This window comes from Cibotium barometz, chromosome 34 (genome assembly GCF_041138505.1).
Source record: "Cibotium barometz isolate CiBa-2024 chromosome 34, ASM4113850v1, whole genome shotgun sequence".
Lineage (NCBI taxonomy): Eukaryota > Viridiplantae > Streptophyta > Polypodiopsida > Cyatheales > Cibotiaceae > Cibotium > Cibotium barometz.
This window is the reverse complement of record NC_141079.1, coordinates 14683452-14703513: the sequence shown is the minus strand read 5'-3', so window position 1 is coordinate 14703513 and position 20062 is coordinate 14683452.

Sequence of the window (20062 nt, the reverse complement as noted above, 5' to 3'; positions counted from 1 at the left end):
CATCTTGCAAACCCTAAAGTGCATGATGCCACCGAACCTCGTTCGAGGTTATAAAATCGAAAAACTTTTTTTTTTGCCTCATTGTCAGAAGTCGTTTTCACTCTCCTTGCTCTCTTGATTTGGATTAGCATTAGTGGACCCATTAGCATTGTTTTATAGCTTCATTAGTGCTACTTAGCACACTAAGCATTGGACCCTTCACATTGGACCTTTGTGTTAGGCTTAGGTTTTAGCATGGAGTCACACGAGGAGGGCCACGAGAAGGGCCGCTCGTCTATTGTGGACCTCATCGCGCGGAGATAGACCGCGAGTTAGCGGCTATCCGTAGGAGCGCTAGAGACACACCGTCTACATTACATATCGTGGCAGACTTGGAGGCGATGCTTTTATCCCTTCGTAGCCTTCACGATATTGTTTATGTAGATGAGTGGATAGCCCACCATCGCACTGCTCTTGAGTCACATGGCCTGACATATCATCATGTCTGTGATCTTGGCCCGATTAGGGATGGAGCCTACTTAGATCTTTTCCTCGATAGTCATGGGATGAGGCTTGGGGCTGGCAAGCCCCTTACTATTTCGCGGTGTTCACATCCTCGTATGGCGGCACATATCTATAGTCGATATGTTGTCGCATATGGGAGGATGCCGAACAACCGCCAAATTCCCATATACTTTGTAAAGCAATTATATGCGGAGTTTGTCTTAGGGGAGGAGGTGGATTACACTAGCCATCGGCCGGGTGGTGGTGCTGTGGCTGAGGCCGTCTCCAGGACCAAGGTAGGCGGCCTCCACCAGCCCTTCGTGTAGCTCCTACAGATCCTTCATTTGTGCCTATGTCGACAGTCGAGGTTCTTGGCACCCAGGTTAGCATCAACGTACAGAGTACCACGGAGAGCATCCAGCACGTGGTGCGCCTATTCTCACGATCGATACCAACAACAGATGTCGAGGTATTTACATATTTATTACTTCTTAAGTTTTTTTGGTCATTTATTTACATGTTTATATGTACTTTTCTATATTTTTACATGAGCTGCATGGTTGATTGTGTCACGTAGGGTCCCACACCTACCACTGAGAGACTCACTCAGGAGTTGGTAGAGGCGAGAGCGGAGATTGACCGCCCTAGAGCTGCATTACAGATGGCAGAGGCAGCTACTGCAGAGACACAGCATGTGAGAGAGTCTGACATCCAGCAGGTAGGTTTCTCTTGCACGTAAAAGAGTTATAATTAAGGTCCTAAGTTTTAAATTTCTTTAAGTAATACCTAATGAGAGAGACTAATCAATTATTTTTATGCTTTACTTTTTTGCGTAGGCTCGGACCGAGGTAGAGAGTTTTAAAGCTGAGGTGCAGCATCACCAGATTATGGAGCGGATTGCCCAGCGTAGGGCAGAGCAGTTGATGCTGCATGTTCGAGAGTTTCGCAGATCCTTAGACATGACAGTGCCTTACTTGCCTTTATATCCACGGCCTGTTACTACAGAGGTTTTTCGACGACCTCTCCCTCAGGATGCACCACCCTTCCTACGTGATGCCTGCTGCGCTCTATGTATCAAGGACATTGACACTACTGGTGGATATGCCCTGGGATGTGGACATTATTTCCATTTGTCTTGCATCACCCAGGAGCTAGTACGCTTCTTAGCATGTCCCTCTTGCCGTGCACGCGTCGACCTAGCGACATACAGAGTTTTGGGCATTGATGATCTTCACCCAGGCCTCGTTCGAGTAGATGCTAGGACTAGCAGACCTATTGATTTTACCTCAGCTCTACTGACTTGGGACTCGACGCCTTCGATGTGATAAGAGATCAGGAGCCTGAGGTGCCTCCAGAGATTGAGTGGAGTGCACACGAGTTTGATGCATACCAGAGAGTCCTTCACGAGAGCCAGATCAAAGCATACGAGCGTGTGGGTAGTGCTGGTCCTAGTGGCACCTCGCGTGATGGTGCTAGCAGCAGTGCTGCTTCTCACCATGAGCAGCGTGTCCTTATAGCAAAGGAGCTTACACGAGCAGAGTGGCAGACACATACCATTGCTGATTATAGATTTTGGGTTTACAGACAGAGACGTCTTGCATTAGCACGACGTAGAGAAGGGGAGAGAACTATAGCAGCATATGGGACTCGTGAGCTCCCGAGTACACCGGCACCAGCTCACGATCCTGCCTTTGAGGCAGACCTCCCCGCAGACATTCGACGACCCCTGTAGTAGCAGCAGCCGGCACACCCTCCTCGCCGTGCACAGCACCCTCGACGCGCACGTCGACCAGCAGTTAGAGATGACGATTTTGATTGGGTTGCCGTTGATAGATAGTGACTAAACTCAGACTAGCTGGGCTAGCTCACTTACATTGTACTTAGATTTATGGGCAGTGACTAACCTGGGATAGCTCATTTTCATTCTGATGTACTTATTTGATGTTTATATCATTATGAGTTTTTTCATTATTGAGTATCATTACATTTTAGTTGATGTTCTTGATTTTTTTAAAATTTTTAACACTTTGGCTATCATATTGTTTGTTGAAAATCTCCATGCCATCGTACCCAAACATGCCCCGATGGGAACCAAACTTTGCAAGCATGTGGGGGGAGCCCACCCCCACGTGCATGCAAAGTTTAGTCATAATCGGAGCATGTTTGGATTGATAATTAGCGGCCAGTGTGGATTTTTCAAGTCTCTTGGTGCTTAAGAGGCCATGGAAAATCCAGGCCTTTCCCATACCATCGTACCCAAACATGCTCTGATGGGAACCAAAGTTTGCAAGCATCTGGGGGGGGACCCACCCCCACATGCTTGCAAAGTTTGGTCACAATCGGAGTATGTTTAGATTGGTAATTAGCGTCCAGTGTAGATTTTTCAAGTCTCTTGGTGCTTAAGAGACCATGGAAAATCCGGGCCTTCCCCATACCATCATACCCAAACATGCTCCGATGGGGACCAAACTTTGCAAGCATGTGGGAGGGACCCACCCCCACATGCTTACAAAGTTTGGTCACAATCAGAGCATGTTTGGATTGGTAATTAGCGCCCAGTGCGGATTTTTCAAGTCTCTTGGTGCTTAAGAGGCCATGGAAAATCCGGGCCTTCCCCATACCATCATACCCAAACATGCTTCGATGGGAACCAAACTTTGCAAGCATGTGGGGGGGACGCACCCCCACATGCTTGCAAAGTTTGGTCACAATCGGAGTATGTTTGGATTGGTAATTAGCGCCCAGTGCGGATTTTTCAAGTCTCTTGGTGCTTAAGAGGCCATGGAAAATCCGGACCTTCCCTATACCATCGTACCCAAACATGCTCCGATGGGGACTAGACTTTGCAAGCATGTGGGGGGGGACCCATCCCCACATGCTTGCAAAGTTTGGTCACAATCAGAACATGTTTGGATTGGTAATTAGCGCCCAGTGTAGATTTTTCAAGTCTCTTGGTGCTTAAGAGGCCATGGAAAATCCGGGCCTTCCCCATACCATCGTACCCAAACATACTCCGATGGGGACCAAACTTTGCAAGCATGTGGGGGGGACCGCATGATTACAAAGTTTGGTCACAATCCGAGTATGTTTAGATTGGTAATTAGCGCCCAGTGCCGATTTTTCAAGTCTCTTGGTGCTTAAGAGGCCATGGCAAATCCGGGCCTTCCCCAAACCATTGTACCCAAACATGCTCCGATGGGGACCAAACTTTACAAGCATGTGGGGGGGACCCACCCCCACATGATTACAAAGTTTGGTCACAATCAGAGCATGTTTAGATCGGTAATTAGTGCCTTGTGCGGATTTTTCAAGTCTCTTGGTGCTTAAGAGGCCATGGAAAATCCGGGCCTTCCCCATACCATCGTACCCAAACATGCTCCGATGGGGACAAAGCTTTGCAAGCATGTGGGGGGGACCCACCCCCACATGCTTGCAAAGTTTGATCACAATCGGAGTATGTTTGGATTGGTAATTAGTGGCCAGTGTGGATTTTTCAAGTCTCTTAGTGCTTAAGAGGCCATGGAAAATCCGGGCCTTCCCCATACCATCGTACCCAAACATGCTTCGATGGGAACCAAACTTTGCAAGCATGTGAGGGGGACCCACCCCCACATGCTTGCAAAGTTTGATCACAAAATCGGAGTATGTTTGGATTGGTAATTAGCGCCCAGTGCGGATTTTTCAAGTCTCTTGGTACTTAAGAGGCCATGGAAAATCCGGGCCTTTCCCATACCATCGTACCCAAGCATGCTCCAATGGGGACAAAACTTTGCAAGCATGTGGGGGGGACCCACCCCCACATGCTTGCAAATCTTGGTCACAATCAGAGCATGTTTGGATTGGTAATTAGCGCCCAGTGCGGATTTTTCAAGTCTCTTGGTGCTTAAGAGGCCATGGAAAATCCGGGCCTTCCCCAAACCATCGTACCCAAACATGCTTTGATTGTGACCAAACTTTGCAAGCATGTGGGGGGACCCACATGCTCTGATTGTGACCAAACTTTGCAAGCATGTGGGAGGACCCACTCCCACATGATTGCAAAGTTTGGTCACAATCAGAGCATGTTTAGATTGGTAATTAGCGCCCAGTGCGGATTTTTCAAGTCTCTTGGTGCTTAAGAGGCCATGGAAAATCCGGGCCTTCCCCATACCATCCTACCCAAACATGCTCTGATGGGGATCAAACTTTGCAAGCATGTGGGGGGGACCCACCTCCACATGCTTTGTTGCAAAGTTTGGTCACAATCAGAGCATGTTCAGATTGGTAATTAGTGCCCAGTGCGGATTTTTCAAGTCTCTTGGTGCTTAAGAGGCCATGGAAAATCCGGGCCTTCCCCAAACCATCGTACCCAAACATGCTCCGATGGGGACCAAACTTTGCAAGCATGGGGGGGGACCCACCTCCACATGATTGCAAAGTTTGGTCACAAATCAAAGCATGTTTAGCTTGGTAATTAGTGCCCAGTGCGAATTTTTTAAGTTTCTTGGTGCTTAAGAGGCCATGGAAAATCCCGGCGGCCTTCCCCATACCATCGTACCCAAACATGCTCCAATGGGGACTAAACTTTGCAAGCATGTGGGAGGGGACCCACCCCCACATGCTTGCAAAGTTTGGTCACAATCAGAGCATGTTTGGATTGGTAATTAGCGCCCAATGCGGATTTTTTAAGTCTCTTGGTGCTTAAGAGGCCATGAAAAATCCGGGCCTTCCCCATACCATCGTACCCAAACATGCTCCGATGGGGACCAAACTTTGCAAGCATGTGGGGGGTACCCACCCCCACATGCTTGCAAAGTTTGGTCACAATTGGAGTATGTTTGGATTGGTAATTAGCGCCCAGTGCGGATTTTTCAAGTCTCTTGGTGCTTAAGAGGCCATGGAAGAATGACACAATATGGTGATGGTGATTTTCAACAAACGATATGATAGCCAAAGTGTTAAAAAATCAGAAAACCATGAACATCAACTAAAATGCAACGATCCTCAATCATGAGAAAACTCATAATAATGATATAAACATCAACTAAGTACATCAGAATGTGAGCTAACACAGCCACTCTGGGTTTAGCCACTAACTCAAAAGATCAAGGTATTTTGAAAATGAGCTATCCCAGCTATTCTAAGATTAGTCACTCCCAAAAAATCTAAGTACAATGTAAGTGAGCTAACCCAGCTAGTCTGAGTTTAATCACTATATCAAGATAGAGATCTAGTCAGCAGCACCCTCTCTAGCTCTCAACTGCTCTAGAATGCTCTCATGGTCATCCACTCGAAGCCGAAAAAACGAGGGTGAGAACTGTGTTTTTGGCTCTGTACTCGATCAAGAGTGAGCGTGGCAGCAACCACTAGATGAGGGAACTGAAATGCCTCTAACTCCCACTTCCACTGCTGGAACTCAAGACTCCCCCGATGAAGTCGAATCTGCTAGTAGAACCGGCCTGCCACAATCATGCTATGGGCGTCATAAGAAAACCCATGATCATCCACTGTATCCTGGTCAAGGATGCACTTTGGCCTAGTGCAACTCATCAGATAGTAGTCTACTCCCTCGCTATTTCCCTCACTGGCAATAACAGCAAATACATCACCCTCCTGTAGCAAATCTGTTACATCATCATAACTGACCATGAACGCAGGACCTGTGTGCTCATCAAACAACACTAGATGTGAAGGATGTTCGAGGGAGAGGAATGTCTGTATCCATGCATCTGCCCATCTTCTCGAGGCACAATGTGACCAATCGCCATTCATACATGCTCCACAGAAGCATGCAAACCATCGTGTGTAAATCGTGGGGGCCGCCATGCACGTGCTCCTGATGGAATGTAAGCCCAAGGTGCCAGGTACTGTGTCACAATCATGGGAGGCTCTACGGTCAATCATGCCACCATCCACATGCCAAAAAATCTTCTGACAATCCGAGCATCACGTTTGGGATACGATGATGCTGCACTCCCACACAAATGTTGGGAGCACCACTCGACTACGTGGCCCGCATCTCTGAACCGCTGAGCATCTTGCCGCAGCTGATGATGCCTCAGGACACGTTTCACACACGCGCCCGCACCATCATGATCTCCCTTCCCGTGACCAGTCTCAAAGTGACCAAATCACTAGGATACTAGACTGCACATGCCACCTATAAATCCATAAAAGATAGTCTTAGTTATTGTTTTCTTTAAGATGTTCTAGTGAATTTAGTTTAATTGCAAATATAAGAGAACCATAAGTACTACATGTAGAGCCAATAGAATTGTCGTGATGACTTGAACTGTGTGCCACAACCATCCGACCAAACCCATCGCTGGCCACGTATGATCCCACAATCTCCTAAAAAATCGTCATGGAGATGAAAACAGTGTTGCACAAAATGTGCATCATGTGAACGATCATCTCACTGATATAGAAATGATACTCTCGAATAATGACACGGGTCTCGGGGGTACTCGCTATCCCATCTGCATGAGCCTCTGCATGTCGATAGCTAATGTGGACCATAATAGCAACCTGGTGAGGTAAGCAATACAGACGTTTAGGACACAAAAAATCAAATAAGTAATGTAGCTCAAACACGAGACAAATATTATGAAATATAACCATTACCTGCTCTGAGAAGTAATACTCAGATTGTATCTCCTGAAAAAGGTGTGAAGGTGTAGTTCTTTGTAAAATCAATCACAGAGACGACCACACCAATAGGAAACTCTGCCAGGCATGCTCGGAACTGACGATCCTGCCACTTGGCACAATGACTGTGCTGTATATAGGGGTAGATCTACACCCTAAATGTGGCTGTGAAGTGACAACGTGGTGTATGTTTGTCCACGAGCTGCAACTTCCTAGACTGTCCACCACTCTGGAGCTGGTGTGTCACATACTCATAACATTGCCATGGCACTATCTCTTGGTCACTTGCATCAAGATCTACCATCTGTAGATGTACAAGTGAACCAAATGATGTGCAATTGCTCTCCACACAAGGCATCCTATGGAACTCGGCATCCTCCGTGTGCGTGCACACAAAAGAGAGTGGATGAAATCACGAGGACTACGAGGCAACTCTCTATGCCCACTAAGAGAACGGAACACATCATAAAAAAGTTTGAACTCAACATGGTAGCGACAACATGTGTCACGCTGACGTGAGTACCTCACAAACCAAGGCTTACACCCCTCAAATGACCTTTGCCCAATTTTAAGCTCTGGATACGAAGCCACAAACTGAGAATATAACTCAGTTTGGGTCATTTCAAGAAAGCAAGCACCGTGCTCAATGAACACTCCTCTTGTCACTCTCTTACGCAAAGCTTTCTTGAAAACTGGCGAGGCACGACAATTCTCCTCCCAAAAACTTTCTATCAAGGTTCTAGTGATTTCATCTAGTAGGCGATCATGCCTAGCTACACGACCACTACTCGCCCACAAAGCACCAACCTCATTGGCATCTAAACTTTGTCGTCTAATAGACCCAACTCTAAGTGCGTGTGGTGCTATGGAAAGGATGCGAGATGTGGCACTAACCTTACCCTTTATTTGGGAGCTACTTATGGCTGCCACAATAGCCCATCGAGCAGCCAAAGCGTCCACAGAGTTCCTCTTCTTGTTAACTATATAGGAATGACGAACACTTTGTAGCACCGCCATGCCAGCTCTCCTCTCTCTTCGACCTCCAATGTCGAAAAGCGCCCTGCACAGTTGGCCATGTTGGGCAGATCAATCAAAGCATCAAGCACACATGCGTGTGATGAAGGCGTAAGGTCTTTGAAATAGGAATGGAAGATTGCATGGGCACGACGATGTGCCCCTGACTTTGATAGTTCTTTCCTATCCACACGATGGGCGTCCAAGGAGGGGGGTGGGTTCTTGTAGAAGAGAAGGGGACTCATGAAGGGCGGGTTCATGTGGATTATCTAAACTAAGGGGTAGTGGGGGGGAAGAGGGCGGAGGGAGAGGAAGTGGAAGAGGAGGAGCAAGGCTTGGATCATCGCCAACGGAAGGTGTTGCTCATTGACGTGCTCTCCACTCTCTCTTTCTCTCATGCGCTACCCTTCTCCTCTCCTCCTCTTGAACTTGGTGGACGGGGGGAAGTCTAGTCCTATCACGTTTCTGACTCCTATGACTTTGAGAACCCATTCTCAAGGAAGCTAAGAGAGAAAAAATTATAAAGACTCAATGATGGGATAGTACTAGAGATAAGTATGGGATAGTACTAGAGATGTGTGATTATATAGAAAAAATAGGTTATCCACTTCAAATCTCATTAGATTTTCTATCTAAGATTGATTGGATAATTAATATAAACATAAAGATAATTAAAGATAAACTATTATCCACTTAAAAATTAATATTATTAATAATATTTATTAACAAGTCTAAATATTTATCATTACTAGATATATAAATATATCTTTAAATTTATCTTTTATTTTATAATTATATAACTACTTTTTTTTAAATATATATTTTTTTAAAATTTTATTCAAAGGTTTATTCTACATAAAATATTTTCAAGAAATATTAAATTAAAAAATTTATTTTTTTAAATTGAATAATATGAACTTTAATAATAATATTATTGATCTAATTCTAAAATATAATCCTTTAAAATTAATGATTTAATAAGTTATATATATTTTATTATTTAAAATTCTATATTTTATTTCTCTAAATTACTAAATTAACTTTTTTAAAAATATATTTTTGAAAAAGTTAAGAGAAGGAGGTGCCATGTGTCACATGCGTGCATGACACGTGGCATTCTCTTGACATGTGGCACTATTATGGTTGATGTGGCATGCCATGTCACCAAGTGCGAGGTGGCATGCAAAGGTGGCAAGAAGATGTGGCATTAATGATGACTAGGATGATGAGGTGGGGAATCAACTAGGTTGACCATGTTGACATGGAGGGTGGAGGTGGCAAGGTGAGGTGGCAAGCTGCTTCTGTGGATCCTCTCGAAGCTCATGTGGACATAAAGTGGCATATCTAAGATTTGTGCCTACCCAAGCCTCACACATGGAATGATACCTAAGCTTTGAAGTTTACCAAGCCTAGATTTTCAAACCTAACTAGGATTGGTTTTAAACTTGAAAAGGGGAGAGTGGACACAATATGGGAATTTTCACTTGGGAGGATTGAAAATGGACCTTCCCATACTCAAATTTTCACTTGGGAGAATTGAAAATAGACTTTCCCAAATTAAGCCAAATTTTTTTAAATAAATTCATGGCAACAAGAGTATTGATCTCTAGAGTTTTTAGATTGAAAAATTTAATATTTAATTTTCTAGAATTAAATTACAATTGATTTAATGGACCTCTGCTGACAGTCATAACAAATTTTCCAAAGGAAATCTACAAAAATCCAACCGTTAGATTTGTAATTTTACCTTATACCCACATTATACTAATCTTTCCCAATCTAATCATCATTACAATTTGAGCAATTTAAATGGTAGATGTGGTGGGAGGATAAAATAGTATGTTTTTTTAACAATTCTAATACCTTTTAAATAATATAGAAAATAGTAGAACACAACAAAAATTACTCGATAAATCAAGTTAAGCTCTATGTTATTTGTATTTGTGATATACAAAGTGATGAGTAATAATGTAAAAGTTATAGGCAATTTACTCACATTCATTGTACCTGTCTAAACCTTCGACAAGGCCTGTATACAAACTTGGTTCCCAAAGAAAAGGGGATTTGCAATTATTGGATATTCGATCAGATTATAGTTTTAGGTGCCCAACTTTGCATATGATGTTTCATTAGAAGACCTTGAAGTGAAACTCCTTGGCTAACTAGGAGAGATTGGCTATTCTTCTTGAAAAAATGTCTGTTTTCCAGCTAAAGCCAAGGGCGCCTACTACATGAAACTAGATAACCTCATCTTGCAACCACCCAGGTATACATCAAAGCTCACTTTGACCGATTCTGCTCAACTCCAGAAAATGGTATAAGAAAGTGTTTTTGATTCACCTATAATAATGGGGACACGGCCATGGGCTTGGGAGGCTGCCCAAGTATGGGGGACATTTATAATTGGTAGTGTGTAAAGGTAGGAGGTATAAAGGCCAACTATGGGCACCAACCAAGGGATGATCATTTTACTAATCAAATCAAGTTTTAAAGCTTTCTTGCCTTTCTTAGCTATGGTGTTCTCTCCTGTATGAGATCTAGAATGTAGACTTCTCTTGAGTTTTAATTGTGTAAACTCCGATCAATGAGTATCATGCTCCTTTTTTTGGATTTGCTTCTTTTCATTGGTATGAAAGATTTCTCTTTGATCTTGGTCTAGATCTCAAGTTTGTGTGTGCAAGTTCTTGATCTTAGGGTTTGTTGTGTTTTCTTTAGCATCACGTGTGATTTCTCCCATTCCAATGCTAAAATCTGCTTTAGATCGCTGACACTGTTGTGATATCAGGAATAGAGGCAATTCAAGCTTTCCATTGCTCGAAAAAGCCTTCAAATCATTGATGCAGACGATGATCTCAGCACATAGATGACAATTTCGATACACCGTCTGCAATCTCAGCAGTAGTATAGGTGACTTCTACCATTTGAATGTTCAAATCGACTACAGACCACTGCATATCGACTTGCAAACGTCACAAACTATTTTTCAATCACTAACACAAACTACTCAACGATTTGTCCAAACTTCAAATCATAGAGGCAAGTGTTGTACATCCCTGTTTTTCTCAGATCGCATGCGATAGATGATTCAGAGAAGCAAACCGTCTGATTCGGTTCTTCGATCGTAAACGATTGAAAGCGATTTGATTTGGCGACGATTGAAGGACTCTCTAATCGCACAACGATCCAGCATTAGATGATCTGATTCAATTATCCGATCACAAACGATCCAACTTTAGACGATCTGATTCAACTCTCCGATCGTAGGATAATGCAACAACAAATGATCCGATCTGACTCTTCAATCGTAGACGATCCAACATCAGACAATCCAATTCAGCTCTCCAATCACGCAGACAATCTAGCAGCAGAGTTTGAGCTTGTGAATGGTGATATTGATCATGATCTAGATGAAAAATTTCATTTTGATTGTCGAGGTGTTATGCAAAGGCTATATGATTATGATGATGGTTTGCCTACACCCATGTGTACTAATCAAGCATAAAGCCGACTTTATGCACTCTCTCTCATGATTCCTATGTGGGATGCAAGGGTGAAAATACTCCAAGGCTCAAGGAGTTTGTCAACATAGCTTTCTTTGGCAATGCAAAGTCGTTGTGCAATCTCAAATTATAGCCCACATATTTGGCAACTTCACATAAAGTACAAGTGTCAAATGGAGCATTTATGGATTGCACAATGGTGTGTCATAATGTGAACCTAGAGCTCTCAAAGGATTACATGTGCAAAGTTGATCTATTGGTTCTTGACATGGGGCCCATTGAAATGGTTTTGGGATGTGATTAGCTCTCAAGTCTTGGCTCTCTTACTGTGAATTTGGAGCAAGGTTTCATGTGGTTTAAGCATGTGGAAAAGAGTACCACATTGGTGGATGTCAATGCATTAAATCTCATTTTGATGATGCTATCCAACTCAAGGGAGAGCTCAAGAAAAATGGGCTATGTGTATATGTTATAGCTTTACAAGGAAGAGAGCATCAACAAGCCACCATATTGATTGTCAAAAGTGGAGAAAGATGAAGTGGCAAGGCAAGTATACGAGTTGATGGATATGGGTTGGGTGAAGCCAAGTCAATCTCCTTTTGCATTTCCCGTACTTCTTATGAAAAACAAGCATAGTACCTTTCGGAATTATAGGGACTTAAACAAGATCTCTATCAAGAATCAATATCCTATACCATAGATAGATGATCTTTTAGATAAATTGAAAGGTGCATGTTTCTTCACAAAGATCAACTTGAGATAGTTGGTGGCTTTACCACCAACTAAGGATAAAGAGTGGTGATGAGTATAAAACAACCTTTTGGATTGGGAGTTTTTTTAGGGAAATTTACTTGTTTATTTGTGGATACCCAAGAGTTCTGAAATGTTACGGATGTGGAAGGTTAGGAAGTTGTCCCCTACATACTGTGGAGCTTATTAGGATCCGATACGTGATGTGGCTTATAAATTAGAATTACCTCCCAATATAAAAGTTCATCCAATTTTCCATGTGAGTATCAAAGACCCGTCTTGGGAAACAATTGCTAGTTTAGAGCAGAGATTCCTTGATTTTGTTTCCTAGAGAGGAACGGTCTTAGGAGGGGAAGTTTGTTACGTACCTAAAACTAATCCTCATGATTAAGACCTAATATGGTTAGGGTTAGAGAGCCCTAGGATTAGGAAAAGGTCATATGCAAGTTACAGGTGGCTAGGGTTCATTCTTAGTGGTAATCCATGGTTACTTGCTATTTATAACTAGATTATTATTTATAGTAGTCAAAGTAGTCACTATATAAGTTATTGTGATTCATTCAGCCATTCATTGAGCTGGTTGTTGGTCTCTATGTCTTGATTGGCATGTGGAGGGGTTTTTAGGTTTATAATCATTCCTGGTAGATATGTTTGTACACTTGGATGGGAGCATTATGTTACACATGTACAACAGGGGTTTAAGGTTTATGATTTACCGTGTGAGCGAAGATGGAGAACCGCTTGCGCATCTATAAGGAAAGAATGGATTTGAAGTTTGAGGGTGTGTTTGTAGAGACCCGTGCACAAATTTCCTTGACCTTGGAACCAAAATAAAGGGGTTCCCTTCATAAAATCCTTGGGCTTCCATCAACTTTGTTGTGATCCATCGAAGTGTTGGCCTGTTGGGGTGGCATTATTAGGGTGTTATTATGCATAACCTAAAACTTATGAGACTCGGGTTTAGATCCAATGAAAAACTCTGCTTTAAAAGGAATTGTTTACTGATGTGATGGTTGTTGTTGTGAATGGTGTGAGGAGTGGGTGGCCTAACGAGGTTCACATCTCTCCAAGACAATACATTGTGGACTAGCCCCAATTTACAATAGCCACACACTTAGGTGGTCTCCTTCTATGGGAGCTGTAGCTTAAGGCGAGTGGGTTTCACCATTGTTTCTTTCACGAAGGTCAACTGCATGTACAGAGATCTGTATGCTTGGGAGTCTACGACCTCTTTGGCTCTTTTTTGGTCGGGCATTTGTCTCAAGGTATGCCATCCATTTTTAACTATCTACCTTCTATTTCTCAAGGCTCTATGTTTGGATGGTTTTTCACCTTCATGGAGGGGATATTGTGTTTAACTACTTCTAGAGGGATTTCCTTCATGTCAACATATTTCCACATGAAAACATCCTAAAATTCTTTGAGAAAGGTTGTCGATTCTCCTTCTTACTTAGGGTGAGGTCTTTGGCAATAATACTGTAAGATTCCTCTCCCAACCCCTTTTTAATGTCTAGTATCTTCCCCTATAATCAATCCCTCTTCAGAAATATAAAGACCTTGTTTCTAACTGTTTTAGCCTAGAGAGAGAAAATTATTCTAGAGAGAGAATATTCAGATTATGAATATTTTTGGATAGAAAAATAACTCATCTTATTAAAATAAGTTCCCCTGAAACAGAAATTCAAAAAGAATTTTCCAATGTGCAATTGGAATTAATTGGAAATAGGTATAAAGAACCTTAGTCTAAGGGTCTAGATTTTCAGAATTTTTTTTGGATTATGGTCCATTTAAGGTTCCTATGGGCCAATAGCATCAATCCATGTGTAGGGAGGAGATAAATCCAAATTGTAAAAGAAGATACCCAAAAATGAGTAAATGCTCACATAAGATGAAGAGTTGAAAATGTACAAGGCTAGTAAAAAACTATGAGCAATATTAAAAATATGAGATATTTTGGGTATCCAAAAATGAGTAAATGCTCACATAAGATGAAGAGTTGAAAATGTACAAGGTTTATTAGTAAAAAACTATGAACAATAAAATTTTGACACATATGTAAGGAAGGGGAGTTATTTAAAGAAGGTGCATATTTCACATAAGATGAAGAGTTGAAAATGTACAAGTTTTATTAGAAAAAAACTATGAGCAATAAAATTTTGACACATATGTAAGGAAGGGGAGTTCTTTAAAGAAGGTGCATATTTCACATAAGATGAAGAGTTAAAAATGTACAAGGTTTATTAGTAAAAAACTATGAGCAATAAAATTTTGACACATGTAAGGAAGGGGAGTTCTTTAAAGAAGGTGCATATTTCACATAAGATGAAGAGTTGAAAATGTACAAGGTTTATTAGTAAAAAAACTATGAGCAATAGAATTTTGACACATATGTAAGGAAGGGGCGTTCTTTAAAGGAGGTGCATATTTCACATGCTTGAATGAGTTTTAAACTCAAAAATAATGTGATATTTTTATCTCTCATATCTCTTGAACCAAACCAAATCAAAATGGAACCAAATCGAATCAAAAAGTAACCAAACTAGGTCCAAATCTAGTCCAAATTCAACCAAACTGACTTGAAAAATTCTAGAATCAGTTTGTTTGGTTAGGAGCTCAATTTTTCCTATAAATAGAAGCCTTCCCTTGTTGAAAAAGATATAGTGTCTTATGCATTGTTACTCTACTCTACCTAAGCCAAGAACTGTGAATTCTTTAATAATTCACTAGTTTTTGATACTTCTCTCTTTCTTCAATCCCCATTGGTGGCTCCATCAACATACTAAACCAATTGATTGGTTGGGGGCCTCTACCGTGATCAAAGAATCAAGCAAATTATAAGATAAGTATAGTGAATTTTGATCTTTTCTATAATTTCTCAATGATTCTCTCTTCTCAACCCCTCTCAGGCTTGAGAAGCTTAATTGGTATGGTTTTTGAAATGCTATTGAAGTTAATTAATTAATGATAGTAAAGAATTACATAAAATTCTATTTATATTTAATTCTAATGGTTTTTCTCTCTCACTTAAGAAATGGTCATACTCATGACCCTTTTCAATCCAAATGAAGCTTTTCATAAGGCTTTTCCTTAATCCAAGATTAAGCTATGCTGGAGGCCAAATTAATGGCTTTTTTCTATGCTTTTAGTTTATGTATATCGATGATTCAATCCATTATATGGATTGATGATCCAATTAGAGACCATTCTAATTATTTCCTTAATGATAAGTCTTATCCCTTAGAAAAAATTGAGATTTATCAGTCATAGTAGCGGAGCTATGGCAAAATTTTTATAGAAATTACGCATAAAATAATTTCATTCAAAGCATAAAAAGAGGATTTCCTACCATATTCTAGGAACTATCATCCTAGATTAATTAAAAGAATTTTATTATGCATGGAGATGTGGATGTTTGCATGTAGATGTAGATGTATGGATGTGAGTGTGAACGTGGAGGTGGATGTATACATGGAGATGTGTAGAAGTAGATGTATAGATGAGGATGTAAATGGAGATGTGGATGGATGCATGTAGATGTAGATGTATAGATGTAGATGTGAATGGAGATGTGGATGTATGCATGTAGATGTAGATGTATAGATGTGGATGTGGATGTGGAGGTGGATGTATGCATGTAGATGTAGATGTATAGATGTGGATGTGGATGTGGAGGTGGATGTATGCATGTAGATGTGGATGTGGATGTGGATGTGGAGGTGGATGTATGCATGTAGATGTAGATGTAGAGGTGTGGATGTGAATGTGGAGGTGGATGTATGCATGTAGATGTATGGAGGTGAATGTGAATGTGGATGTGGATGTATGCATAGAGATGTGGATGTATGCATATAGATGTGAATGTACGCATATAGATGTGGATGTATGGATGTGAATGTGCATGTAGATGTGGATGTATGGATGTGGATGCATGAATGTGCATGTAGATGTGGATGTGAAAATAGATGTATGGATGTAGATGTGGATGTATGGATGTGAATGTGGATGTGGATGTGGATATATGTATGGATGTGAATATATGATATGTGATGTGAAGGAATCTGAAGTGATGAGATAGAAAATGATGTGATGGGATGAGTATATATATAAATGGAATATGGAATAAGTAATGTGGATTGATGAGGGATAATGTGGAAAAATGAAAGTTAAAATAGAAACTGTATTGTAAACTGTTTGTAAATGCTGTTTGTAAATCACTGTTTTATGTCAAGAATGCTGGGGGAGCATTTTGACCATCTTGTGATTAAGGTCGTGGAGACCTAACTGATAAAGTTGCAACTGCTGACGGAGAGTCAATGAAGGACGTCTCGCGTAGCAAGGTCGGCCGAGGTCTTGACCAGCCTCGGTGCGATTAAAATGGTGAGCTTCCGATACGGTGGATGAGGGACCAAGCAAGCGGCCTATGAGTGAAGCGCTAGGTCACCTGCGAAGGATCCTAGAGGGTGCTGACCATACGGTACTCGGGCTCTGGGTCGCCTAGGATACCCACGCATGCGTCAAGGAAGATATTGGAACAAGAGTAGGAGTTGTTTTCTGAAATCGGGCATGGATCTGGTTGATTGACCTTGCTGGTCTTCAATGGATGAGTCCATGGCTCTTTATATGGATATGTTGGTTGATCTTGCTGATCTTCAACGAGAGTCCATCTCTATAAGAGATTATATTGCCGAGTATTATGGGCTAGGGATTAGGAAACGGCCCCTGTGTGGACAGGTGGTGAGCGTCCTAGTTGCCAATGATGCCATAGATACTCTAATGAAGGAATGATGGAAAATTTAAGAATCAACCGGATAAATTGGAAGATTGTGATCAGTGATACTATGGTTTTATTAAAGGATTGTTTTAAAATGGTTGAATCTGTGAAAAGGCAATTTCATATTGGGTGTGTGAGTAGTGTGACTAGTTTTATTTTTGCATGAACATCCGGCTAGGGGGCCTTGGAACTCTTTTCCTTGGTACCCGGGACAAAACCTAACCAAATTCTTAATTGGATCCCATCACTACAGTGGTTGGGCGGTTGGCTAACCCATGGGACTGGATGGGATTAGGCTGGACTGATGGATCCGTAAATCAAGACTCAAACTTTTGTTTTTACGATAGATAAAATAAATCCCGGATAGTAACTGTTCTATGGATAGGAATCAACGGCTGTGCCTCTTGAATGGGAAAAAAAGCGTTGATCCCAATGATCCAAGTGCAAGTTTCTCCTTTGATCTGACCAAGTATCTTATAGATGTAATTGGATCAGCTCGATCAGAAATGATCTTGACTACGTTAGAGTAAAAAGTTATCCTGGTGGAATCGCCCGTGCTTTCCGGTAAAGGAAGTTTTTCCGGGTTCGGTTTTGGAACAACCGACGGATTAGTCTTTTATCCGGATATCCGTGGGTGAGGCCCCGAATGTGGGACCCCTGTCCTGCGCGAGAAGTGCTACTTTCGCTGCTAGTATCCCGAATCTGTTGCTCGGTGGGAACAGGGATCTTACAGTTGGTATCAGAGCATTTGGTTAATAAAGATCAACTGAGAAGACAAATATATCAAAAATTTATCAAGAAACACAAAAAGGTTATAATTGTGTGAGATAATTCATACAATTTGATATTCAAACTGAAATTCGTAATTTGGTAATTGGAACTTAGATGGAAGTGCCGCAATTATATAGAATCCTTGACTTGCTTGAGGCCTAGACATGATAGTATTTACCTTATAATTCCAAGGGCCGTGACTACCCGTATATACCGAGAGTATACTGCAGCTCTTTACTGACAGTATATACGAGTAAATCTAAGACTTGAAATTATAAGCGTTAATGCTATCCAGATGATGATTTCGAATGTGATTGATATGATTTTTAATTCTGTTTGAGAATTGATGAATTGATTTGGATTCTGATTGAAAATGCTGATTGAAAAATGTTGATTTTTAAAAATTAGTTGAAATATAATGAAACCACAATGAGGGGGAATGGGACGAGTCCCTGTGATGATATTCATAACTAGAATGATGATAACGAATTCAGCAAATCACTATGAGATTAGTGGGTTGTGCTGTCAGATTGCTACTGTTAATACTTGACCGGTAGATCAAGTTAAGGGATGTCAAATTGAGAACTTGCTTGACTGAAATTTCCGTGGAGGAATGTTCCGAAGGAAACTTTTCGGTCTAATGGACCATTATCATGTTAAAGATATGAATGATATGATCTGTATGAATTGTTATTTAATGATGAGTTCTATATAAGGGATATTTATCCCAGTGTTCTGTTGGGTTGACCAGAATATAAGGAACCCCAGAATAAAATTGGATCTTAAGAAAAAGAGCTGTCCTCTACCTTGCGAGATGAGGACATCTCGCACTTTTTAAGTAGGGTAGAATGTAAGATTCCTCCCCAACCTTCGAGGTATACTGGAGTAAGAATCTTCCTTTCTGATCTTATAATTATTCTCTCTCTAAAATAAAAGAAAGTTTCTGTTTCAAAAAGGAAGACCCTTTCCCTAGAATACTTCTCAGGAGTCCCACGTGTTTTAAAGATTTAGAACAATGAGTTCAGAAGTGAGAATCAGTGTTTTGGATACCAAGGTTTTGGTTTTCATTCGAGTACGGCCCAAAAGAAGTTCTTTATCTCTTGGGGAGTATAAGAAGTTATCCCCCAAATATTGTGACCCTTATATCTGAATTCAATGAAAGTAGGTGACTTAGGCTACAAGCTTCTTTTATCTCCTCATCTCAAAATTCTTAATACCTTCTATAGAAAAATGTGTCAAACACAAATCATGGAAAGACGGTAAAACTTCAGTGGTAAGTTACCGTTGGCTTCTAGGTTACGCTAGCTCCTTCCTTTATATAAGTCGTAACTTTTACTTGTCGCTCACAGTAATCTTACTCCCATCAATCTCCTTTCTTTCTTAATCTCCTTCATGGCTTGGCAACAGGAATTAGTTTTATCCCTGATGATTTCTCACCTTCAAGACGCAAGAGAGTCTGTGAAGAAAGACTTTATAGAATAGTATGAGTGCTCACTTTTTCCTCACCTAGGAACTTCTGTAGCTCAGACCAAATGGCGGACCTATCAAAACATAACTAGGGTAACACCCTGGGGTCAGCAGCACTTTCGTAACAATGTCCGCTTGGCCATGGTTATTGAAGCTTTGGGTTTGGGTCCCCGATACTACTGCATCATGAGATCAATGCATCTTGGGTTTTCTGAGCGGGTCTTCTTACTGGCGTGTTTTCTTCCTCATGAGAAGATATGCCTTTATCCCGTTTTTGTCTTGCCTCTCAGAGGTCCTTTTATTAGATCACCTCATACCACTGAGATAGGTGCGGCAATAACCAGCAGAATCATTCCCATAGATGAGTTACCCTATACTTGTGTAGCTTGTGAGTGCTACTTTTGTGACCATATGATGGACGGGCTTATGGAAGTGTAAAGAGTTCTTCTATCTTTACTGTATAAGTTCCGAGAATGAATAAAGTTTAAATCTTGTTCTTATCTTGCTTTATTTAAGACTTTTCTTGGTGGTTAATCTTGATTAAAATTTTTCTCTAAGTCTCATATTCGTGCATCTTGCAAAATTAACCCAGTTTGCGAGATGAGGACATCTTGCATTTTTTAAGTGGGGTAGAATGTAAGATTCCTCCCCCAACCTCTTTTTAATGTCTAGTATCTTC